The sequence below is a fragment of the Nicotiana attenuata genome, chromosome 11 (assembly GCF_001879085.1).
Source record: "Nicotiana attenuata strain UT chromosome 11, NIATTr2, whole genome shotgun sequence".
Classification (NCBI taxonomy): Eukaryota; Viridiplantae; Streptophyta; class Magnoliopsida; order Solanales; family Solanaceae; genus Nicotiana; species Nicotiana attenuata.
The window spans coordinates 19,516,936-19,544,867 of NC_031999.1; the positions used below are offsets into that span (position 1 = coordinate 19,516,936).

At 42.9% G+C, this 27,932-nt stretch overlaps 1 pseudogene; it reads right to left on the reverse strand.

Annotated features, from left to right (window-relative positions):
* LOC109234748 lies at positions 679 to 27,054 on the reverse strand (annotated as a pseudogene).

Consider the following 27,932-nt stretch of genomic DNA (forward strand, 5'->3'; position numbering starts at 1 on the left):
CTATCCCGTTTGAGTTTCTTCTTTTGGTTGGAAGAGAGCTCACACGGGACAATTCCGGTCACAATGAAGTTGGCGATGTCCGCGAACCATGGCATGTCACACATTGACACAGAAAGAAGTTGCTCGTCGGGGAATGCATCATTTATCTCAAGACCGTCACATGGCCTCCCTTCTTCTAACCGGGACAAATGGTCCGCAACTTGGTTCTCGCTTCCCTTCTGGTCCACTATTTCTAAGTCAAATTCTTGAAGAAGTAACACCCATCTCATCAGTCTTGCTGCGGAATCTTTTTTTTGTCATTAAACATCTAAGGGCTGCATGGTCCGTGTGCACAATCACCTTGGCCCCCATAAGATAGGGCCGAAATTTCTCCATGGCAAATACAATGGCCAATAACTCCTTCTCCGTCACCGTGTAATTCCGTTGAGCTTCATTCATAGTCTTACTTGCATAATACACGGGATGGAATATTTTGTTAACCCGTTGACCCAACACCGCCCCCACTGCAACATCACTAGCATCACACATTAGTTCAAAGGGCAAACTCCAATTAGGTGCGGTTATGATAGGGGTAGTGGTCAACTTGTGCTTTAAAAGTTCAAAGGCCTCCATACATTTTTCATCAAAAACAAACTTGGCATCTTTCTCTAGTAGCTTGCACAATGGATTCACAACCTTCGAGAAGTCTTTGATAAACCGCCGGTAGAACCCGGCGTGCCCAAGAAAACTCCTCACCCCTTTGACAGAAGTAGGGGGAGGGAGCCTTGAAATCACCTCAATTTTCGCCTTATCTACCTCAATCCCATGTTTTGAAATCTTGTGGCCCAACACTATACCTTCTTCAACCATAAAATGGCATTTTTCCCAATTGAGAACTAGGTTAGTTTCTTCACAACGAGCCAAGACTCTATCCAAATTCACCAAGCATTCATCAAAAGAGTCACCAACCACACTAAAGTCGTCCATAAAGACCTCCAATATGTCCTCCACCATATCGGTGAAAATAGCCATCATGCAATGTTGGAAGGTCGCCGGAGCATTGCACAATCCGAATGGCATCCGGGAGAAAGCAAATGTTCCATAGGGGCATGTAAAAGTAGTCTTCTCTTGGTCCTCCGGGGCAATTAAAATTTGATTGTAGCCCGAGTACCCATCCAAGAAACAATAGAATGCTCTCCCCGCAAGACGATCAAGCATTTGGTCGAGGAATGGCAAGGGAAAATGATCCTTGCGGGTCACCTTGTTGAGTTTCCGGTAGTCCATGCAAACTCTCCACCCGGTAATGGTTCGAGTGGGAATAAGCTCATTGTTGTCATTGGGGCACCACCGTCATCCCTCCTTTCTTTGGCACGCATTGGACCGGAGAAGTCCACGAACTGTCAGAGATTGGATAAACCACTCTGGCGTCAAGCCACTTGATAACCTCTTTCTTTACCACTTCTTGCATCGCCTCGTTGAGTCTTCTTTGATGTTCAAGGGACGGCCTTGCATCCTCCTCCAAGATGATCTTATGCATGCAAAATGCGGGGCTTATTCCCCTAATATCTGCCAGAGTCCATCCTATTGCCCTTTTTCGCCTTTGAAGCACCTCCAAAGTGGCCTCCACCTGCAAGTTAGTAAGGCAAGAAGAAAGAATAGCTGGAAGAGTTGAATTAGAGCCCAAAAATTCATACTTGAGGTGTGGAGGAAGTGGCTTCAACTCCAACACCGGTGGCTCCTCAATAGATGGCTTAGTTGGTGGAGTTTTGTGGTTTTCAAGATCCAAAGATAACTTCCTAGGCTCATATGAATATGAACCCATACCATGCAATGCATTTACACACTCCACTCTGCTAGCATCATCTTCTACATCCATGCCAAGAAGTACGGCCTCAAGAGGATCTTCAACATTCATCATGGAACTTGTATCATCCACTATCACAGATGTGACAATGTCCACAAGTGAACACACTTCCGTGCTATTGCGTTGTCTCATTGATTTGCAAACATGGAATACCACCTTCTCATCTCCCACTCGGAATGTCAACTCACCTGCCTCAACATCAACCAAAGTCTTCCCCGTAGCTAGGAAAGGTCTCCCAAGAATAATCGGCACTTCAAAATCCACTTTACAATCCAATATGACAAAGTCGACCGGCAATATGAATTTGTCCACCCGGACAAGAACGTCGTCAATTATACCCAAAGGCCGCTTCATCGACCGGTCCGCCATTTGAAGTCTCATCGAGGTTGGCCTAGGTTGCCCAATTCCCAAAGTCTTGAAGACTGAATACGACATCAAATTAATGCTAGTCCCCAAGTCACAAAGGGCCTTAGAAAACTCCGCACTCCCGATAGTGCAAGGAATAGTAAAGGCTCCAGGGTCTTCAAGTTTTAGGGCCATAGAATGCACTATCGCACTAACTTGGTGCGTCATCTTTATTGTTTCACAATCCATGGAACGCTTCTTTGTGACCAAATCCTTCATGAACTTTGCATAGCCCGGTATTTGTTCAAGTGCCTCCACCAAAGGCACATTGATTGTAAGGTTTTTCATCATATCTATGAATTTCTTGAACTGATTGTCATTCTTTTGCTTTGCTAACCGCTGAGGATAAGGTGGAGGTGGTCTAGGTAAGGGTGCCTTGGCTTTTGGCACCACCGGCTCCGGAATTTCAATTATGTGCTCCCTAGACGGGTTCACGGCCTCTTGAGTTTCCACCTCGGCCTCATCAATATCTATTCTCACTTCCTTGTTCACATTTGTCTCAACCACATCTTCAACGATCAAAGGATCCACATCTTCTTGGAGCTCAATATCATCATTCACCACTCGGTTTTCATTTGAGGCCGACATATCACCACCTCTTCCGCTTCTCGTTGTGACTGCCATTACATGATTATTACCTCCCTTTGGGTTCACTATCGTGTCACTTGGTAGCGCACCCTTAGGTCGGGTATTCAACGCTTGAGAAATTTGTCCTATTTGCACTTCTAGGTTTCGGATAGATGTGTTATGCGAAGCCAATTGTGCATCAGAGTCTTGGTTCTTTTTCATCATCTGCTCGAACATCATCTCTATCCGCCCCATATCACTTCCGGAAGAACTAGACCCTTGCGACTGAAAGGGGGGTGGATTGTTTGGTTGTTGGAACAGTGGGGGGCCTTTGAAAGCCTTGCCCCCTACCACCATTATTCCACCCTCCTTGATTGTTATTGTTGTTGCTCCAATTGTTGTTGTTCCCGTTCCAATTGCCTTGACTATTACCTTGATTACCCCAATTGTTGTTCTAATTGTTGTTGTTCCAATTGTTACCGCCTTGTTGTTGGTTATTGTTATTCCAATTACCGCCACCTTGTTGATTGCCCCAATTGCTTTGGGGACGCCATTGTTGATTCCCTTGATTTCCTCTATTTCCTTGGTAGTTATTGACATATTGACATTCCTCACTTTGATCATCATAGCACTCATTCGAATAACCACCACCATCATTGTTGTTGTCAAATTGCTCACCATTACCTTGAGGTTGTTGTTGCCCTCTTTGCCTCCTTTTTAGCATAGAAACACTTTCCATTGCATTGACTTGGCGCGGGTTTTGGACTTGTTGCAATTGCGCCTTCGCCAATTGATTCATAGTTGTTGTAAGCTCGGCAATAGCTTGGCCATGATCATTCAATTCCTTATGCAAATGGATGACCGTGGGGTCACCTTGGGGAACATTTGCTCGGCTTTGCCATGCCGAAGAAGTGTCGGACATTTCATCAAGTACATCACAAGCTTCTTGGTAAGAAAGTTTCAAAAAGTTCCCACCGGCTAATTGGTTCACAATGCACTGATTCGTGGTGTTGATGCCCCTATAAAAAGTCTGCTGGATCATTGCCTCAGTCATGTCGTTATTAGGGCACTCCTTCACCATTGTTCTATATCGTTCCCATATCTCGTGCAAAGGTTCCGTTGGCATTTGCTTGAAAGCTAGAATTTCATCCCGAAGAGCTGCCATATGACTTGGAGAAAAGAACTTGGCAATAAATTTGTCCGCCAATTCATCCCATGTGGTGATAGAGTGATTGGGGAGCCTTTCTAACCAATCCAACGCTTTACCCCGAAGAGAGAACGGGAAAAGCCTCAATCTCAACGCATCCTCGGACACGTTTGTTTGCTTGCTCCCCCAGCAAGTATCTACGAACCCCTTCAAGTGCTTGTAAGCATTTTGGTCGGAGGCGCCCGTAAAATACCCTCTTTGCTCGAGCAAGGTCAACATAACATTTGTGATTTGAAAGTTCCCCGCCCGAATTCGGGGAGGAACAATGGTACTTGCATATCCTTGATTTGGCAGCACCCGAGGGACCGCTCTTGGAGGTGGCGGAGGAGGGTCTGGAACGTTGTCATTTAGATTGGACTGGCGGCCTCTTCCTTGGTCCGGGAGGTACAAGAGGCACCTCCTCATCTCCAATATCCTCTACCTCCTCCCCCGCGATCACGTTTCCAAGAGGGTCGTTTCCATTTAAAGCCATAGTACCTGATTAATTGACACAAACAAAATTAGTAAACAAGAAGGAAAGAGAAGCAAAACACAAAACTAACCAAACTGATAGTCAACACCGTAAGCTCCCCGGCAACGGCGCCAAAAAGTGATCGCTGCCGACTCAACATTACACTAAGGTAGGAAGAGCGGGTCGCAACAGCTTTTACCCGAATAGTGGTTCGGGATCGAATTTCCACAGGGAGCTAGTAGTGGAGTTGTAATGTCTGTTTAGTCTAGAATTGCGGTTGTGCTTCTAATGTCTCTTCAAACATATTTGGTTTTGATTTCTATATCTACCTTTATAAAGCTAATGATTGAAACTAAATTATGCTACGGGAATATTGCTAAGTTGTAATTAATATAGAGAAAGGCACTAGGGTCGTGGCATTACCTAGGTGGTTAACTAACGGGTAGATGCTACTAAGGATAGATTGACATGTTTGGGGCTTATGCTATAACCGTTGCACAATTGTACCCACTCTCACACCTCTCGGTAGAGAGAGTGATTTTGCCCAATTGACTCTCTCGAGACCAATTGAGTAGGTCAATTAGACCAAGAAACTAGGGTTCAAGTAGGGAGATTACTCTCTCGAGATTTAACCCGTTAATTGGGACTGCCATTTCTCATGGGTCCATCCCAATTCCTTGTTGGGTCAATTTTGGGGTTATAGACTCTCTTTCTCAAGAAGAGTTAAACCCACCAAGCTAGAATCAGTGTTTGCAACCACCAACCCTTAATTAAAACCTAAAATTAACCCAAATAACAAACACCCAATATTAATCTAAACGTAGATGGCAACACCCATCAATTACCCACACTAGGGTTGAGCCACAACCCTAGCTAGTGAGTTTAGCTACTCATGCTAGATGCAAAAATTAAAGAAATACATGAAGAAGTAAACATATTAATTAATTGCTAAGAAGGAAATACAATATTAAAGGTCAAAAGTGCCAAATATGGCTAAACTAGTCGTTCTCACGAGCTCAGCAGCTTCAGAAAAACAAAATTTTTCCTAAAAATGGAAAAAGGTTCTATTTATACTGGGCTGGAAAAATTGGACAAAAATACCCCTGCGGGGTCAGTGCGGACCGCGCAAACATGGCCGCGGCTGCACTGGCTCTTGAACTCTTGGCTTCTGCTTCTCTGAAGTTGAGGACCGCGGACCACGTAAAAATGTAGCGCGGCCGCGGTGAAAGTTAGCGCGGCCGCACAGAAGTGGACGTGGGCCGCTTTGCTTGGAAGTGGTCAAATATTTGGCTCTCTGAATCTCTGCTCCGCGGACCGCGTAAACGTGTAGCGCGGCCGCGGAGCCTGACCGCGGACCGCGTGGAAACGACCGCGGCCGCATAGCCTTCCCTTCAACTCCGCCATTCTCTGAACCTCCTAGTGCGGCCGCGTTCACAAATGCGCGGTCCGCACTAGGGCCTCTTTTCCTCAACTTCCTTGGTCTTTGACACTTGAGCAGGTTTCACTCCTTTCTGAGCCGATATTTGACTTTCGTCGCTTTGTCGATCAAACCTGCAATCAAGTGCAACTTGTGAGCGTTTTGGGACTATTTTGTAGCAATTTTATAACAAAAGCGTAGGCAAGTATGGACCTAGAACACGTTAAAACCCTATCTTATCAAACACCACCAAAACTACCTGATCCACGAGGCCTCTTGGCCTCCCTCTCAGCCCGCTCCTGGAGGCGAACAGACTCTATCTCCTGAGCAATGTCAACAACCTCCTCAAAAGTAGCACTAGACACCCTCTCTCTAGTCATAAGTATCTGCATCTGATATGCAAGACCATCAACGAACTTCCTGATCCTCTCCCTGTCTATGGGAACCAACCAAACAGCATGATAGGCTAGCTTAGAAAATCTCATCTCGTATTGCATAACAGTCATATCATCCTAACGCAACTGCTCATACTGTCTGCTCAGCTCCTCTCTACGGGACTGCGACACATACTTCTCTAGGAAGAGAACGGAGAAATGCTGCCATGTAAGGGGCACTGCACCAACTGGCCTACGCCTCTCATAAGCCTCCCACCAAGTGAAGGCAGCTTCAGAGAACTGAAAAGTAGTGAACGAGACCCCACTGGTCTCCAGAATACCTGATGTACGAAGAATTCTCTAACACTTATCCAAGTAACCCTGGGCATCCTCGCCCTCTACATACCAAACCTCTCCAATCTACGCTGCTCATCATCAGGCATGACAGGAACCGCATAGCCCTGAGCAGCTACAACCGATTGGGCTGGTGGTGCCCCCGGTGTCTGGAGTCCCTGTACCACCAGCTCAGGAGTGCGGGCGGTGGGAGTATGAGCACCTCCCCCGGCCTGAGAAGTAGCTGCTGCGGCCGGAACAGAGACCGCCTGAGCAAGACTGGTGCACACAGTCAAAATCTGAGTTAGGGCCTCCTGAAGGCCTAGGATAACAATAGGCACGACTGGTGCTTGAGCGATCCCGCTGGTGCATCTACAACCGGGACCTGATCCTGAATTGGAGCAACTGGTGGATCTACAGGTGTCGCCCTAACTGCTGTGCGGGCTGCACCCCTGCCCCTACCACGGCCTCTACAGTGACCTCAGCCTCTCACAGCCCCAATAGGTGGTACAGGTAGTTGTCCGTCCTTACCGATAGCACGTGTCCTCACCATCTGTGAGAGAATAGAATAACATAAGTTTAGTTGCCAGAATCAACAGATTCACATGACAAGAATTCAAGAATGTGAAGTTTCCTAAGGGTTCTGCAGCCTCTTTAAGATAAGAACAGACGTCTCCGTACCAATCCGCAAGACTCTACTAAACCCGCTCATGACTCGTGAGAACTATGTAACCTAGGCACTGATACCAACTTGTCACGATCCAAAAATCTACCGTCGTGATGGCGCCTATCGTGGAACTAGGCCAGCCTCAACTTAACAACCCATCACAACAATAATAAGTTTGAAGATATAACGAAGCATTTAAGTTTTAAAGAAAACTGTTTGAAAATATAAGAAATCCCAAATTACGATACAATTTAGCCCAAAATCGGGTGTCACTGAGTATATGAGCGTCTAAATCCGAATACAGTCCACTACAGAGTCTAGAGAAATAAACTGAAATGCGTCAAATGATAAAGAAGGAGAGTCAAGGATTGCGAACGCCTTGCAGCTACCTCAAAAGTCTCCAAACTCTGAAAGAACTCAATCAGCAACCACCGCTGCAACTAGTATCGCCTAGATCTGCACACGAGGCGCAGGGGGTAACGTAAGTACACCAACTCAGTAAGTAACGAGTCCAAACTTTGGACTGAAAGGTAGTGACGAACTCAACCGATACAGATAAGAAGATAAATAATTGTATAGAAACGTAGGCATGCTTTCAATTTAATAGGCAGTTCAAAACAATAAAGTAGAGCAGATATGGACAGTGTAAAGAATGAATCTCTGCTACCTCTACATGCCAATGCACATGCTGTATGAAATGCACCATACTATCAGCCTCATGTGCTTACACTCTCAAATACTCAACCACTCGGTACTGTATATGGCTCATGCGGCCCAGGGAAAATCCATCTCGGAATATATACGCATCACTAACAACAGTCACTCAGTACCGAGAAAGGCCAATCCATCCTTGTTGAGAAGATCCATCTCCAGGTATCAAATGCCTCGGACAAGATCCATGTCCAGGGTAGATCCATCCCTCAATAATATCATCCGCGCTCACTGGGGGTATGTTACAGACTCTAGAGGGGCTCCTTCAGCCCAAGCGCTATCATAAATCAATATAATTGCTGCGACGTGCAGCTCGATCCCATAACTGTCACTAATAATCAGGCTCTCGGCCTCACTCAGTCATCAATCTCTCCAGTCTCACCCACGAGCTCACAATGTCATGAATACAAACCGGAACAATAATATGATGAATCAATAAATAACTGAGACTGAGATATGATATAAATATGCATGAACATGACTGAGTACGGAATATTAATGAAAATAGTGAGATGACAACAAGAAACGACCATTGAGGGTCCCAACAATACCAGCATAAAGCCTAAACATGATATCTAGCATGATTTACAACCCAATAACTTTATCACATGGTGGAAACATGGATATCAATAGGATAGAGTCACTAAACAATGCCATGGAATCACCTAGGTCACAATTCTCACGATGCACGCCCGTACGCCCGTCACTTGGCATGAGCGTGTCACGACCCAAAAACCAACTCGGTCGTGATGGCGCCTATCATGAAACTAGGCCAGCCGACACAATTTCCGAAGTCAATCAGTATTCAATAAAAGTCATTTTTAAGCCATTAATTAATCAATAATCTCATAATGTAAGTCTAAATGAACAGTGCGGAATAAATAAACAAGCCCGACATCGGGGTGTCACAAGTCACGAGCATCTACTAAGGTCTGAATACAATGAAGAGTCTAAAAATATACTAAGCCAATCTAAGGAAGACAAGAGGGAGAAAAGCAGTGCTGCGAACGTCGGGCAGCTACCTTGCTAACTCCAATGACTCTACCACTGAGCAATCAACACCCAGCTACCGGGTTCAGAACAACCTGAATCTGCACACAAGGTGCAGGGAGTAATGTGAGTACGCTAACTCAGTAAGTAATAAAAGTAAATGCAAGCCGAGCAGTAAGAAAACACGTAAGCCACGTCATAACGCTACAGCAAAAGCAGTACATTTCAAAAATACTACAGAAATCATTTACTTCGTAAATTATGCACAGTTTTGGTAAAACCTTTTAAAATAACTTTCAATAGTTTCAAACGAGTGATAAAACAGTGAGTAAAAATGATAGAAACATAAACAGCCCCTCGGGCAAATCATGTACCATAAGCTGCCCCTCGGGCATAATATAAACAGAACCAGCCCCTCAGGCTACCTCACAATCACTCGTAATCAACCCCTCGGGCATAACGTGAATCAAGAACCGCTCCTCGGGCAACATGGATCAAGGACAGCCCCTCGGGCAACAATATGAAATAACAACAGCCCCTCGGGCTACAACACATCACTCACACTGGGTACCCACGCTCATTGTGGGTGTACAGACTCCAGGAGGGGTCCCTTACGACCCAAGCGCAATAATAAGCCATCTCGTGGCATAATCAAACAGGCTCTCAGCCTCATATCAATCACAAGCCACCTCGTGGCATAATAAGTCAGGCCCTCGGCCTCTCATATATCACAGATCAGTGCCACATTCTGCGGCGCGCAGCCCGATCCCATGATATCCTCACAACACAGGCCCTCGGCCTCACTCAGTCAGATCTCACTCAAGACCCTCGGGCTGACAGTAAAACAAGTACTCGGCTCAAAATCATTTATGAAATCAAAAGGAGTGAATAAAACCGAGTTATGAAAATAGTAAGAACATAGCATGACTGAGTGTAAACATTAAACCAAAATAGTGAGGTAAAATAGTAGTAAAAGCCCCTAAGGGTCCAAACAATCCGCACAAGGCCCAGACACGGCATTTAGCCCCAAACACAATAATATTTTCCAAAATATAACAATATCAAATAGTTTTCAAGTAAAATATGCGACTTAATAGTCATACGGGATCGACCAAGTCACAATCCCCAATGGTGCACGACCCCACGCTCGTCATCTAGCGTGTGCGTCACCTCAAAGTAGCACAACGATGTGAAATTCGGGGTTTCATACTCTCAGAACAGTATTTACAGTCATTACTTACCTCAACCCGGTCCAAATTCTAGCCCGCGGTGCCTTTGCCTCTCGAATCGACCTCCGGATGTTCCAAATCTATCCAGAAAAGATTTATACCATCAAAAATATGCTAAGGGAACAAAGCCCACTCGAAAATAACCAATTTATACCAAAAACCCCGAAATTAGCCAAACCCGACCACTGGGCCCACGTCTCGGAATCTGATACAAATCACAAAACTAGAATCCTTACACTCTCACGAGTTCATACATATCAAATACATCAAAATCCGACCATAAACGGCCCCTCAAATCCCTAGATTTAGGTCTCCAATTTCCAAGCCCTAACTTCCAATTTGCTACTGATTTTCCCATATAATTCAAGCTTACAACCTTAAAAATCATCATAAAAACGAGTTTAGGGACCAAGGACCTTACCTCTAAGAAGCCCTCTTGAATTCTCCCTTCAATTAGCTTTCCAAAGCTTCTTCCCGTTTGAAATGTTATGAAAAACCACTCAAAATCGCGAAGGGTGAAATAAACATATTCTGACCCAGCAAAACCGCACCTGCGGTTAAATGGTCGCATTTGCGCTACCGCTTCTGCGGTTACTCACTTAAGTCCCATTTTCGCACTTACGACCCAGGCTCCACATCTGCGGGCCCGTGGTGCGGATCACATCCCGCATTTGCGCTTTCTCTCACTTCGCCTAAGGCCGCTTTTGCGGCTCCATATTCGCTTCAGCAAGTCCGCACCTGCGGTCCCCTAGCCGCAGGTGCGGTATGACAGCAATAGAAAAACTTCAGCTGCCAAACCCAACTCAAAATCTTCCGTCAACCATCCGAAATCACCCCGAGGCCCAGGGACCTCAACCAAAAGCACAAACAAGTCATATACCACTATCCACACCTATACCAATCTTCAAAACACCTCAAACAACATCGAATCAATCAAATCACATCGGATTCAAGCCTAAGGTTCCAAAAATCTCCCGAATTCCGCTTTTGATCAAATAGTCTATCAAACCACGTCCGAATGACCTGAAATTTCGCACACACATCCCAAATGACACAACGGGCCTACTGCAACTCCCGAAATTCCATTCCGACCCCTGTATCAAAATCTCACCTATCAATCGGAAAGCGCCAAAATTCCAGTTTCGCCAATTCAAGCCTAAATCTACCACGGACCTCCAAAACACATTCCGATCACGCTCCTAAGTCCCAAATAACCTAATGGGGCTAACCAAATCATAAAAATCCAAATTCGAGATCAAACACTAAAAAGTCAAGACTGAGTCAAACATTTTAAATTTAAATCTTCAAGCTTGGAATCATCCTTCCATATCTATTCCGATTAACCTGAAAACCAAAACCGCCGATTTACATTAGTCACCATACATAATACGGGGCTAGCCATGCCCGAGATCTGGCGAGCGAAGTGTAAAAGCTCAAAACGACCGGTCGGGTCGTTACATCCTCCCCCACTTAAATATACGTTCGTCCTCGAACGTGCCCAGAGTCTTTCCGAAAACCATCAATCGCTGAGTAACCTTACCATGCACATACCCGGGGGTGATCCCACGTCACCCTATCTCATATAGGTCCGACAACACAATGTAACTGTAATTCCACAATCCAACCTAGCCCATAAACCTTAGAACCACATTTCCACTTCTGAAATCATCCACAAGATCAGAATCTTACATCTATACTCTGAATAAGCCCGAACAAGCTGTAACAAACCATATATGTAACTTCAGATGCAATTACATGATATACCACATAACTCAAACACTCGTAGCGATAACTTCTAATCACAGCAGTTGCTCAAAACAACCAAATATCGATAATAAGCCTCTTATCAAATAAAGCCTCATTCCAACACTTCCGTGTACTGCCAATGATTAATGAAACACGTAGAGAGTCATAACTATTCCTCAGATCAACCATTCGTGAAGCCACTTCTCCTTTGGCAAGGACCATAGCAAATTTCTGAGCCGAACATCGATATTATCCTTCCGACATGCTGAAACTGGATCTGTTTGTATTCATTCTAGATCCCAACGATCTCATCTAATCCAACACAACTACTCTGGTGACATGATACATCAACACAATCTAAAGCCACAACTCGTGCAGTCCGCACACCAAATAGCAACAATCCGAACGTACTCAAATCATGAAAAATGACTAAAATGAAAGAGTTGTACCGCAAGCTCACCAGCACCACCATAACAGAATGCTGAGATCCCATCACACGTCGTAGAAATAGAACACACGAATCCAACCCGAAGGGTCATACCTCCATATAACTTCGCTGCAATACGCAACCCTATCCACACACTGGTCCACATGAAACACCTCAAGTTACTATGCTCAAAATCGACAACCGCGCGCCAATCATCATACCCACGGCGAAGCAATTGACATAAAATTTCACAAACCCGAAAGGACACAACCGATACGCCATCTGCCGAGCAATACCCAATACTCTTCCTGCTCGAATTCCACTGAGAGGCCCCAATAAAATCGCACCACATGTGCCTATAACCAACAAATCCTAATGCCTCGCATCACGGAAAGATAACTCATAGATCTCCCCAGATCACTAATAAGCTCAATAACAATCGAATCAACACATCCCTCAACAATACAACTCTAACCGTGGTAGAAACCATCAAGAACTCCCCGAATTCCATTTGCACAAAACTAAACCGTCAGGACTGGATCCTTCTCACATCAACCAAGCTATGCAGACCACTAAAACCCAAGAGCATTGCTGTGAAACACCTGTAGAAACTCATTACTTTGTCAGCACCCAAAGAACTAATCATATCCTTACCATGCCGATCCGGCCTACTACCAAGCTATCCCATCTATCCGAGTTTCCTTCTGATTTACCTTCAACTTGATACTCCTTCTTGCTATAACACCACAATTTCCTCAACCCAGACTCACCACACGAGACCCAAGCGTAAAACCACACCGTTTAAGGCTCATAAGCCGTTGAATACTCTCTTAACTATTCCCAAAAGAACCACATTCAAAATACCTACCTTGAAGGGACTTTCTGCGAATCCAAAGCCATTACCTTTACCTTCCTGATACTGATATATAGAATCCCATAATGATATAGAACTACTACGAGCCTTGACACCCTCCAATGCAAACCTCAATTTCTAGCCAAATATACGACTTGAAAATCTCCAATTATTACATGTAAAATCTTGAACCCATTAGAACCATTCTCGAGAGTCATCCACTCTACTCAAATCGCAATTAGACCGATCAGACGGACCGGACGATCTGTGCTCCAACAGCACTCTGACACCGCAGAATGTAACCTCACCTTAATGCAACCAAGCAACTTCCTATTCTATGCACCGAACATCCTTTACCAATAACAACTCAAGTCATTCCGTGATTCTTATACACCCGTAAAGCATAATACAATCCTGTTCAAAATTTTCCTCACTCGAATAATCCTCCATCTCACCCTCTGTAATCCATAACTAATTCACCAGTATACCTCAAACTGGAACCAACATATCATATAACCGTGCAATCAATCGATCAATAGCAGACTCCCCCACTTGGCGTCAAGCCATAGATCAAAACACACGAAGACTCACAATGCCCACACTTTCTATTACTGCCATAATACATAGTGAGACTCAACTAAATCCTTCATAAGCTAATGCAACACAACCATCTAGTATTTCAATTCATCTGAAACTTTGCATTCACCCTCGTAACAGTCAAGCCCACTCTTTTAAGCGATCCAAATTCAAATTGCAACACATATATTTCACTGGTACAAGAGGTCTTCCAACAAACATCAAAAAGGATCACACAAACTTTAGAACACTCCGCAGGAGATAACCCACCTGTTTTACCTCAAACTAACATCTCTTCATACTCCCCCATAATCATACTATTACTCGATCACTTACCCTTCCTAAATCTGAACTTACCCCACAACGTGGAGTTTACTTCATTCCACAACTAGACAACACAAAAAGATCCTTCAACACACCCATAACTCGGGGCTACATATCAAACCAAGATGAAAATCAAGCACTAAGTCATTCTTCCTACCCTCAAGTAGACTCTTCTTATCACATCTAAATCATATGAACACAACGCAGTCACATCATGCTCATCACATAGCCATCCAGCCATCACTTCTACTAATAGGGACACTATCGGATATATAAGTTCAAAAGTACGTGCTCACACAATCAATACCTCAGTTTTCAAGCTACAAGCAAAGCCCGGCCTCAAGTCCTCCGGACTGGCCAAACATCAACACAAAGAAATCATATCTCGCCCCTCAATTCGGGAAATCACAAGCCATCGATGCACAGCTGATACCGAGCACTCATGTGCGCATACGAACGCGTGGAAGGAGTTCAAAGAGTTACATTTCAAGCTGAATCAATGTCGCACGATAAGAATTCAAGAATGTGGGATTTCCTAAAGGTTCTGCAGCCTCCCGAGGATAAGTACAGACGTCTCCGTACTGATCCGCGAGACTCTACTAAACCTGCTCATGACTCGTGAGACCTATGTAACCTAGGCTTTGATACCAACTTGTCACGACCCAAAAACCGACCCGATCATGATGGCGCCTATCGTGAAACTAGGGAAACCGACACAATTCCCGAAGTCAATCAGTATTCAATAAAAGTTATTTTTAAGCCATTAATAATCAATAATCTCATAATGTAAGTCTAAATGAACAATGCGGAATAAATACACAAGCCCGACATCGGGGTGTCATAAGTCACGAGCATCTACTAAGGTCTGAATATAATGAAGAGTCTAAAAATATACTCAACCAATCTAAGGAAGACAAGAGGGAGAAAAGCAGTGCTACGAACGTCGGGCAGCTACCTTGCTAACTCCAATGACTCTGCCACTGAGCAATCAACACTCGCTACCGAGTTCAGAACTACCTGAATCTGCACACAAGGTACAGGGAGTAATGTGAGTACGCCAACTTAGTAAGTAATAAAAGTAAATGAAAGCCGAGTAGTAAGAAAACACGTAAGCCACGTCATAACTGATGTTTTAAACGTTAATGCCACACAAGAGGGGGGTGATTTGTGTGGTACCCAATTTTTTCTAACTACTCTATAGAAGAACCTGGTTCTTCTAGGTGTTCTAACTACTACTGTTTGCGGAATAATAAGTACTGAAAATAAAGAACACAGAGATTTTTATGTGAAAAATACCTGGCTCAAAAGGTGAAAAAACCATGACCTACTGCTCAGTAGGATTTTCCCAAACTTCCACTAAAATCACTAAGCCAAAACAGCATTTACAAAACTCTTTGTAAACCTAAGGATTAACTCTAATCCCGTTGTAGCACACAGCCTCAACTATTGCGATAACTTCTAGTTAGCTATAACTTGAACACTCTAAGTACCTAATACAATTGCTTCTATGAAAGATGAAAGGTACAATTTTAAACCACCTACTACAATTGAACTAGAATAAAAGAAAGACACAATGGAACTGATTCTTCTATCTCGTTCAAGTAGCTTCAGGAGTGCACACTCAAATCTCACATAAATTGCTTGCAAAATCGCCTTGCTCTTTTGCTCTCAGTTTAGTTTAACTTCTGCATTTGTGCAATACCTGTAAAAGAGAACAATCACTGTTATTTAATAGGTTAGTAATTAGAGTTTGATTGGGACTCAATTGCTGCTCTTCTATTGCAGAAGAGTTCACGATGATATCAAACTCTAACACTATCTTTATCCTGGATTGTGTTCTCTTCATATAAGGAGATTTTTCTCTCCTTATCTAATATGTAACCTTTTCGATCAGATCAGGAGATATTACCGCTTTATCTGTCAGACTTATCTCTTTCACGTGCCTCTCACATGTATAGGTTGATCATGACTGTGCTTCACAAGATGGACCTGGTCCATGACTGAGTTCATTTGTCATTCTTCAAAACTTCACCTGTTCTTGGGCCAACAAATTCCCCCTTTTTGATGATGACAAACTATGTACTTTTTACTGATTTGGAACCTGTAAGAACTCAGCTTAACCATCAACACTATACTTAGAAAATTCACTTATCATCAAGGACCAGGTTAATTAGGTTATAAACATCACTTATTTTAGAATATGTAAAGCACAATATCTCTTCCCCCTTTTGGCATCATCGAAAAGTTGCATACACAATGTGAATCCCAGATTTTAATAAATACTCATGGCCACTGGGGCAACTGCAAGTGCAATCATGGTGCAATCATCAGTAATCAAACAAACATATTTAAACTATCAAGGACAGATTAATCATTGAATAAGAGAAAACAGCAGTTGTCATTGATAGAGATATGTTGCAACCTACAATTCACAAAAAGAAAGAAAAACATTCCAACCATGAGGAAAAAATAGAAAGATAGAAAAATCCCTAATCTGGTTCACTGGGGGTACTGAACAAGTTCAGGAGACAGGATCTAGAAGTCCTAAGGCTTGGAGAAACTAGAGGGTTGGGATTGGGTTTGGAGAAGATTCAACATGTTCTGATGAATTCCATCATTCTTCTCCTTTTCTTTGGTAAGCTCAGATCTGAGACCATCCCTCTCAGCTTCCACTTCAACCACACGTGCCTTGAGCCTAGCTATTTCAGCATCCTTGGCTGCACATTCCTGAACCAGACTTCTAACTTTGCTGTTGATGGGTGTCTTCTGGGATGAACCAGGTTCATTTGGGATAGCATTGACTGGATAGTCACAAGCAAGCAGAGTATTGATGCCAAAGTGTTCCTTGCTTGAGGCCATTTCCCATTTCTTCAGAGGCACATTCAGCCTGTCTAGAACTGTGGTTAAAATAAAGCCATAAGGAGTAGCATGAGCCTTGGAGCCATTTATGACCCTGTCTAGCAGCTTGACAATGAAAGCAGGCCTATTGATTTCCTTTCCTCTCTCCAGGCACTCCATAAGGACCAGATCCATGTATTTGGCAGTGTGCCTTCTCTCCTGTCTAGGCAATAAGCACTTAAATTCAAACACAACCTTGTGCTCAGGCCTTATTTCACTCTTCTGCACAGTCCGGGCTTCATTCACTTCTTCTGAATCACAAAACCTCTTGGTGATTTCAAGGGCAGTAAGGAGGGAGTCCAGGCAAGGCCACCTTTGCCTTGTGTAGTCATCAAAACCTTCAGAGGGTATGTCCAGAATCTCTCCCAGTTTCTGTGCATCAAACTGCACTTGAACTCCTTTCACCAGGCTTTTAACTATGCCATCCTTAACCACAACATTTGCCATAAATTCAATCAGCTCATTCCTGGCAAGCATACCATCCATCTGAAGGACCATGTCCTTCCACCCCTGAGCTGCTAAAGCATCCACCAACCTAATCATTCCTGGTTGCACCAGGTCTTTCAACAGTCTTCCCTTCAAAATTTTCCTTCTGCCGAACATGGCAAACTTGTCATGTTCCTTCTCAGAATCATGTTCTTCTTCTTCTCCACTCCAGTCTTCATCATCAGAAATTCTTGATTGTTTGTTTTTCATTGCAGATCTTGTCCTCTTGGCTAGTGAAGGTTCAACAGCCTCAGACACAGAGGAAGACTTCTTGGAGGAAGTCTTGGGCTTTTAGGCTTGGGTGTAGGAACCTCCACTGTTGTACCCCTTTCTTGATGGACCAGTTCCATCTCCTCTTCCTCAACAATCTCTGAGGATTCTGCAATCTTTCCCTTTCCCTTATCCATTTTCTTTTTCTTGCTTTCTTCTAAGGCTTTTTGTAGATCAGCTTCACTCTGTTTTACCATGCTTCTTGTGGCTCTACCCCTAGTCACTGAAGAGGCAGTAGGTGTTGGGGATGAAGCTTTTCTTTTCTTGGAAGGCTTGGGAACATTTGGGGCTTTTGTCGTGGGAGTTCTGCGTTTCTTTGGGTCATAGCTTGCCCCAACCTTTTTCAGTAGATCTGCCAGGGTCTCTTCAGTAGACGAAACAGGTTTATCTCTCTGTTTGCTCAGATGAACCAAACCCTCAGCAGCTTCCCCAGAACCACTTTCCCCTGACTTCAGGCCACTCGCTTCTACCTTTCATGTTCAACACCACAAATAGCAGGTACTACACTATTCCCAGTTCCCATCTCTTCACCACATGCACCCCCTCTCTCTTTTTCTTTTTCTAACTTCTTATTACCTCTACTCCTACGTATCTCAGGCAACTCAACATCCCTAATGGGTCCAACCTGAACAAACCTAGTCTCTAAATTTTCAATTACAGGTGAACTTACCTTGGAAGGTGATTCTTGAGTCTTTTCAGAGTCAGAAGACCCATGTCCTTCCCCCTCAGTAGCAGATTGATAGGATTCAGACTCAGAGCTGGAGTCAGATTTTTGAGCTTTGCTTGCTTTCACTTGGCTTGCTTTCAACCTTTCATTTAAAGCCTTCTTCAGAGCACCAGATGCCACAATCTTTCTAGCAAGCATTTTTACCCTTCGTAGTCTAGGTTTTGGAGATTCACTGGGTGGAGTGGTTGAGGATGAATTTGAGGGAGATGGTGGTGGAGGAGTTTCATGATTTTCTTGTGGGTTAGACATGATCGTTGATTCTTTGAGAAAATTTGGGAATTTTGGAGAAATGGTAAGTGAAGATGACAACGAACTTTTGACGGTTTAGAGTTATGACGAAGACTGGAGAATTGATGTGTATTTAAAGGGGATTACACATTTAATAAGTAACGGCAGCCTTTTGCAGTGGTCAAATAGGAGTCTAATCAACCTGAAATTCCAGATTTTGAATGATCTATTTGGCTTCCCTAGATATTAGGCAAAAATTACGGTTTAGAGTTCTAGATGGACGGAACTGGTTCAATGCTAATAGATAGAATTTTCTAGGAATTTGACAAGTATAGGACTTCTGCTCATGATTGAATTATTAATCTTTCTAATTGTGCAGAGTATAGAAAACATACCTGAGCTTTCATATGAACCCATACTGATGAACCAGGTTCTTCATTTAGAACTCTCTTGAAAATGCCTCAAATGCCATAATAGAGAAAATTTTGTAAGAGATCAGTGAGTCATATAAACACATGTCACAGGAGTATACTAATTAAAGTATGAAGCTGAGTAAGAATTAATCTATATATTTACACATGTTTAGAACTCCTAGCCAAAAAATTTTTTTTCAATTTTTTTTTCATTGTGCATTCTGAGCTGGACCTATTAGGTGATCTTAATCATCCCTAATTCCAACCCGTTCCTCTCAAAGTTTTCTCTACTCAGTGCTTTAGTGAAGATGTCAGCAATTTATTTATCAGTAGCACAAAATTCTATGGAGATCAATCCTTTCTCATAGTTATCTCTCAAGAAGTGGTGTCTAACATCTATGTGCTTAGTCCTCTTATGATGAACAGGGTTCTTTGTCATACTTATAGCACTAGTGTTATCACAGAATATAGGAATGCAACCAACTTCAATGCCAAAATCTACCAGCTGCTGTTTGATCCATAGTAGTTGAGCACAACAAGATGCAGCAGCAACATATTCAGCATCAGCAGTGGATAAGGCCACTGGATTTTGCTTTTTAGTGGCCCATGATACAAGATATGAACCAAGAAAGTGAGCCATACCTGAGGTGCTTTTCCTATTCACAAGGAAACATGCATAATCAGCATATCCTACTAGATTGAAATTACTACCTTTAGGATACCAAAGACACAGATCAGTGGTGCCTTTCAAATATCTTAGTATCCTTTTGACAGCAGTCAAGTGAGAATCTTTTGGATTAGCCTGAAAGCGAGCACAAAGCCCTACACTGAAAACAATGTCAGGTCTGCTGGCAATAAGATACAAGAGTGAACCAATCATTCCCCTATACAACATTTGATCAACTGATGAACCGGGTTCATCAATGTCTAATTTAGTGGCAGTTGCAATGGGTGTGTCTATTTCATTTGATTCTTCCATTTTAAACTTTTTGATAAGCTCTTTTGCATACTTCTGGTAATGGATCATGGTTCCATTTGGACTTTGTTTGATCTGTAAGCCTAAGTAGAAGTTAAGCTCACCCATCATACTCATTTCAAACTCACTCCCCATTAGTTTTGCAAAATCCTTACTTAGCTTATCAGTGGTGGCCCCAAAAATTATGTCATCAACATATATTTGTACCACAAGGAGATCCTTACCTTTTTCCCTTAGGAATAAGGTACTGTCAATTTTACCTCTTTTGTAGCCATGTTCAAGTAGAAATTTGGACAGTCGTTCATACCATGCTCTTGGAGCCTGCTTGAGTCCATAGAGAGCCTTGTCTAATTTGTACACATGCTCAGGACATTCCTTGATCTCAAACCCTGGAGGTTGTTTCACAAACACTTCTTCTTTCAGGTAGCCATTCAGGAAGGCACTTTTGACATCCATCTGATGAAGAGTGAATTCCATGTGTGCTGCAAAGGCTATGGGGAGTCTTATTGCCTCTAGTCTTGCAACTGGAGCAAAAGTCTCATCATAATCTATACCCTCCTCTTGGCTGTGACCTTGGACTACCAGTCTTGCCTTGTTTCTTGTAACTGTTCCATCTTCATCAAGTTTGTTTCTGAAGACCCATTTTGTACCAATAACTGATCTGTCCTTGGGTCTTGGAACTAGATGCCAAACTTGACTTCTTTCGAACTGATTGAGTTCATCTTGCATTGCATTCACCCAATCTGCATCCTGCAAAGCCTCAACAACATTTTTAGGTTGAATAATAGATAGGAAAGCATCAAAAGCACACAGATTCTTTGATTGTGATATAGTTTTGACTCGAGATGTTGGATCAGTGATTAGGTTCTCAATAGGATGAGAACTTTGATACTTGTGAGGTTTCACAACCATCCGGTTTCTACTAGATACTTCTCCCATGTTCTGTTGCTGAGGAACAGGGTCATGAACAGGTTCTTTTAGGGGATTTATTTCAATTCCTCTTTGATCAGTTCCCCCTATCAGGTTTCCCGGGATGGAAGAACCTATTCCATCACCTGTTCCTTCTTTTGGTGCCACTTTAACTTGTGCTGAGACTTCAGTTAAGTCCTTTACCAGTCCAATGGCTTCATCTTCATGTTCCTTTCTCTCAGAAAGAATGTTAGTTTCATCAAACACAACATACACACTTTCTTCTACACACAAAGTTCTTTTATTGAACACTTCATATGCTTTGCTATGTGAAGAATATCCCAAGAATACTCCCTCATCACTTCTGGGATCAAACTTACCTAGAAAGTCTTTTCCATTATTGTGCACAGCACTTGCATACAAATGCCCTAAGATGGGATATATTTGGTTTTCTCCCTTTAAGTAACTCATAGGGAGTCTTCTCTACAAGAGGTCTAGTCATGCATCTATTTATAATGTGACATGCAGTGTTTACAGCCTCTGCCCAGAAGCTGTGGGGCAATTTACTAGAAAGAAGCATAGTCCTAGCCATTTCTTCAAGAGTCCTGTTCTTTCTTTCAACTACTCCATTTTGTTGAGGAGTCCTAGGGGCAGAGAAGTTATGGTCTATACCATGCTCATCACAGAATTCAGCAAACTTAGCATTTTCAAATTCAGTTCCATGATCAGACCTAATGGATGCAAGTTGATTACCTAGTTGTTTCTGAGTTTTTCTAACAAAAGCAGTAAACATGTCAAATGCTTCATCTTTAGATGTTAGAAATAGTACCTAAGTAAATCTGGAGTAATCATCAACAAGTACCATCACATATTTCTTTCCACCTCTGCTCAAGGTTCTCATTGGACCACAGAGATCCATATGAACCAGTTCCAACGTCTTGGTTGTGCTTACCATTTTCTTGCTTTTGAAGGATGATCTTACCTGCTTCCCCCTTGCACAGGCCTCACAAACTTTGTCTTCCTTGAACTTGATGTTAGGTAGTCCTATCACCAAGTCCTTAGAGACTAATTTATTTAGCTGATTCACACTGGCATGACCAAGTCTTTTGTGCCACAGGAGGGGATCATTATCCAACACACTTAGGCAGGTGAGTTCATTTTCTGACAAAGTAGACAAATCTACAATGTAAATATTGTTAACTCTTTTTCCCTGCAAAACAATCTTGTCAGTGATAAGATTAATCACAAAACATTTGGTAGAGGTGAATGCTACAAGGTTACCTCTGTCACACAGTTGTGACACACTGATCAAGCTTATTTCAAGCCATCTATTAAGTAGACATTCTCAATGGAGTGTGAGTCTGTCTTACCTACCTTTCCAACCCCAATAATCTCACCTTTCTTCCCATTACCAAAGGAGACATTACCTCCCTTTAAGTCCTCAACTGAAAGGAACTGGTTCTTTCTTCCAGTCATATGTTTCGAGCAGCCACTATCCATGTACCATATTTGGCTACTTCCCTTCACTTGGACCTGCAAAAACAAATCAAGGGTTAGTCTTAGGAACCCAAACTAGTTTGGGTCCCTTTCTACAGGCAAAGGGGTAAATCAAATTCCTTTTAGCCCACCTAGGCAGCCTATTTTTCTTTTGAACAAAAGCTTTGTTCTTTTGACTGGCCCTTTCTTTTTCATTACATTCATTTTTGTAATGGCCAGTCTTTCCACAGTGTGTGCAGATTTTGTTCTCAGGAAGAGTGAGATACTTGCTTTTAGGATCCCACTTAGGTGCTTGAGTCCCATAGCCAAGTCCTCTTTTATTGCTACTGTGATGTTCTTGTAGTCAGGAAAGTGCATCAGAAGCCTTGTTCCATTTGCAAGTTCTGTCTAATTCATGTTTTACCTTCCCTAGATCTTCATTTAAGACTTTATCTGCTCATCCTTCCTGTACAACTCATCCTTCATTTTTCCTAAGTTTTCTTCTAGGGTGAGTTGAGTGTGATCATCTTTCTTTTTACCTGTTCCTAGTTTTAGTTTTAAGTTCTCATACCTAAGTTCTAGGACACTTGTGTCAAGTTCAAGAACCTGGTTCTTCAACTCAGCATTTTACTATCACTCTCATTAGCCCTAGATTCTAGAATTTTGCACTTGGCTTTTAGGATCACACATTCCCTAGACAGATCTTCCTTCTCATTGTTAATTATCTCAGACTCATCAATGAAGTCTAGCAATAGTTCAGACAACCTTTCTTCAGACGGGAATTTAATCTTGTCTTTGAGATAAAGGACACTTACCTCTTGTTCATCATCTGATTCTCCGATGGCCATAAGTGCTTGTTCATCTCCAGCTTCATCTTCTGAGTCCTCATATGATGTTTCTCCCTAAGCAGCAACCAGAGCCTTTGTTGATCCTTTTTTCCTTTTAGTTTGGACCTGTTCCTTCTTCCTGTTCCTTCGTTCAGCCCTTTCCTTCTTCCACTCAATTTCCCATTGAGGACAGTTCTTGATCATGTGATCAGTCTTACCACATTTGTAGCAACCCTCATTGGTCTGTTTCTCAGGAACCCTTGGTTTGTTGAAGGTTGTACCTCTTGAAGAACCCTTTTCTCTCATCAGGTACTTTTTGAAATCTCTAGTGATCATGGCTACTTCATCATCCTCCAGATCTGCACCTGCAGCTATTCTGAGAGCCAGACTTCTTTCCTTCTTGGGTACATCCATTTCCATGGTTTGCCTTCTTAGTTCATAGGCAGTGAGGTTTCCAATCAGTTCATCCAGCTTGAGGGTAGCAATGTTCTTTGATTCCTGAATAGCAGTGATTTTTCTTTCCCAAGTCACTGGTAAGACTCTTGTCAAGATTTTCTCAACTTTGTCTTCTTCAAGGATAATTCTCCCAAGAGATTTTAGTTCATTTGTTAGTGTTGTGAGCTTTGTGTACATCTCCTGGAGATTCTCCTTCCTTCATACTGAAGTTCTCATATTGAGAGTATAGCAGTGTTCCTCTTGATTTCTTTACTTGAGGAGTTCCTTCATGAGCCACTTGTAAAGTGTCCCGTATTTCCTTTGCAGTAGTACAACTTTGAATCCTGCTGTACTCGTCTAGACCCAGTCCACACACAAGCCATTTCTTGGCCTTGGAATTCTTCTCCCATTTCTTCAAATCTTCAGCAGTGCAGTCAGCTCTTGTCTTTGACACATCCACTCCTTCCTCATTCTTCTTTGTAGTTGCCAAGGGACCATCAGTGACTATGTCCCAGAGTTCATAGTCTTCTCCTATGATGTGATCTTTCATCCTGTTCTTCCACCAAGAATAGTACTGACCATTGAAGAGTGGAGGCCTAGCAGCGGATTGCCCTTCCTAATTTTTGCTTAACTACTCTATAGAAGAACCCGGTTCTTCTAGGTGTTCCAACTACTACTGTTAGCGGAATAATAAATACTGAAAATAAAGAACACAGAGATTTTTACGTGGAAAACACCTGGCTCAAAAGGTGAAAAAACCACGACCTACTACTCAGTAGGATTTTCCCAAACTTCCACTAAAATCACTGAGCCAAAACAGCATTTACAAAACTCTTTGTAAACCTAAGGATTAACTCTAATCCCGTTGTAGCACACAGCCTCAACTGTTGCGACAACTTCAAGTTAGCTATAACTTGAACACTCTAAGTACCTAATACAATTGCTTCTATGAAAGCTGAAAGGTACAATTTTAAACCACCTACTACGACTGAACTAGAATAAAAGAAAGACACAATGGAACTGATTCTTCTATCTCGTTCAAGTAGCTTCAGGAGTGCACACTCAAATCTCACATAAATTGCTTGCAAAATCGCCTTGCTCTTTTGCTCTCAATTTAGTTTAACTTCTGCGTTTGTGCAATACCTGTAAAAGAGAACAATCACTGTTATTTAATAGGTTAGTAATCAGAGTTTGATTGGGCCTCAATTGCTGCTCTTCTATTGCAGAAGAGTTCATGATGATATCAAACTCTAACACTATCTTTATCATGGATTGTGTTCTCTTCATATAAGGAGATTTTTCTCTCCTTATCTAATATGCAAACTTTTCGATCAGATCAGGAGATATTGCTGCTTTATCAGTAGGACTTATCTCCTTCACGTGCCTCTCACGTGTATAGGTTGATCATGACTGTGCTTCACAAGATGGACCTGGTCCATGACTGAGTTCATTTGTCATTCTTCAAAACTTCACCTGTTCTTGGGCCAACAATAACGCTACATCAAAAGCAATACATTTCCAAAACAGTACAGAAATCATTTACTTCGTAAATCATGCTGAATTTTGGTAAAACCTTTTAAAACAACTTTCAATAGTTTCAAACGAGTGATAAAACAGTGAGTAAAAATGATAGAAACGTAAACAACCCCTCGGGCAAAACATGTACCATAAACCGCCCCTCGGGCATAATATCAACAAAACCAGCCCCTCAGGCTACCTCACAATCACTCGTAATCAGCCCCTCAGGCATAACGTGAATCAAGAACCGCCCCTCGGGCAACATGGATCAAGGACAGCCCCTCGGGCAACAATATGAAATAACAACAGCCCCTCGGGCTGCAACACATCACTCACACTGGGTACTCGCGCTCACTGGGGGTGTAAATACTCCGGGAGGGGCCCCTTACGGCCTAAGCGCAATAACAAGCCACTCATGGCATAATCAAACAGGCTCTCGGCCTCATATCAATCACAAGCCACCTCGTGGCATAATAAGTCAGGCCCTCGGCCTATCATATATCACAAATCAGTACCACATGCTGCAGCGCGCAGCCCGATCCCATGATATCCTCACAACACAGGCCTTCGGCCTCACTCAGTCAGATCTCACTCAAGCCCCTCAGGCTGACAGTAAAACAAGTACCCGGCTCAAAATCATTTATGAAATCAAAAGGAGTGAATAAGACCGAGTTATGAAAATAGTAAGAACATAGCATGACTGAGTGTAAACATTAAACCAAAATAGTGAGGTAAAACAGTAGTAAAAGCCCCTAGGGGTCCAAACAATCGGCACAAGGCCCAGACACGGCATTTAGCCCCAAACACAATAATATTTTCCAAAATATAACAATATCAAATAGTTTTCAAGTAAAATAGGCGACTTAATAGTCGTACGGGATGGACCAAGTCACAATCCCCAACGGTGCACGACCCCACACTCGTCATCTAGCTGCGCGTCACCTCAAAGTAGCACAACAATGTGAAATCCGGGGTTTCATACCCTCAGAACAGTATTTACAGTCATTACTTACCTCAATCCGGTCCAAATTCTAGCCCGCGGTGCCTTTGCCTCTCGAATCGGCCTCCGGATGTTCCAAATCTATCCAAAATAGATTTATACCATAAAAAATATGCTAAGGGAACACAACCCACTCGAAAATAACCAATTTACTCCAAAAATCTCGAAATTAGCCAAACCCGACCCCCGGGCCCACGTCTCGGAATCCGATACAAATCATAAAACTAGAATCCTTACACTCTCACGAGTTCATACGTATCAAATACATCAAAATCCGACCACAAACGGCCCCTCAAATACATCAAAATCCGACCACAAACGGCCCCTCAAATACCTAGATTTAGGTCTCCAATTTCCAAGCCCTAACTTCCAATTTGCTACTGATTTTCCCATATAATTCAAGCTTACAACCTTAAAAATCATCATAAAAATGAGTTTAGGGACCAAGGACCTTACCTCTAAGAAGCCCTCTTGAATTCTCCCTTCAATTAGCTCTCCAAAGCTTCTTCCCGTTTGAAATGTTATGAAAAACCACTCAAAATCGCGAAGGGTGAAATAAACATATTCTGACACAGCAAAATCGCAACGCGGTTAAATGGTCGCATCTGCGCTACCGCTTCTGCGGTCAAAGCACCGCTTCCGCGGTTACTCACTTAAGTCCTATTTCCGCACCTGCGACCCAGGCTCCGCATCTGCGGGCCCGCAGGTGCGGATCACATCCCGCATCGACGCCTTCTCTCTCTTCGCCTGAGGCCGCTTCTGCGGCTCCATATTCGCTTCTGCGAGTCCGCACCTGCGGTCCCCTAGCCGCAGGTGCGGTTATGACAGCAATAGAAAAACTTCAGCTGCCAAACTCAACTCAAAATCTTCCGTCAACCATCTGAAATCACCCCGAGGCTCCCGGGACCTCAACCAAAAGCACAAACAAGTCATATACCACTATCCACACCTATACCAATCTTCAAAACACCTCAAACAACATCGAATCAACCAAATCACATTGGATTCAAGCCTAAGGTTCCAAAAATCTCCCGAATTCCGCTTTTGATCAAAAAATCTATCAAACCACGTCCGAATGACCTGAAATTTTGCACACACATCCCAAATGACACAACGGACCTACTGCAACTCCCGAAATTCCATTCCGACCCCTATATCAAAATCTCACCTATCAACCGGAAAGCGCCAAAATTTTAATTTCGCCAATTCAAGCCTAAATCTACCACGGACCTCCAAAACACATTCCGATCACGCTCCTAAGTCCCAAATCACCTAACGGAGCTAACCAAATCATAAAAATCCAAATTCGAGATCAAACACTAAAAAGTCAAGACTGAGTCAAACCTTTCAAATTTAAAGCTTTAAGCTGGAAATCATCCTTCCATATCTATTCCGATTAACCTAAAAACCAAAACCGCTGATTTACATTAGTCACCATACATAATACGGGGCTAGCCATGCCCGATATCTAGCGAGCGAAGTGTAAAAGCTCAAAATGATCTGTCGGGTCGTTACAGTGCGTCACCTCAGTACTAATCACATAACACATAGTTCGGGGTTTCGAACCCTCAAAACCAAGTTTGAAAGCGTTACTTACCTCAAATCAAGCAAAATCCTACTCCGAAATGCCTTTGCCTCTCAAATCGGCC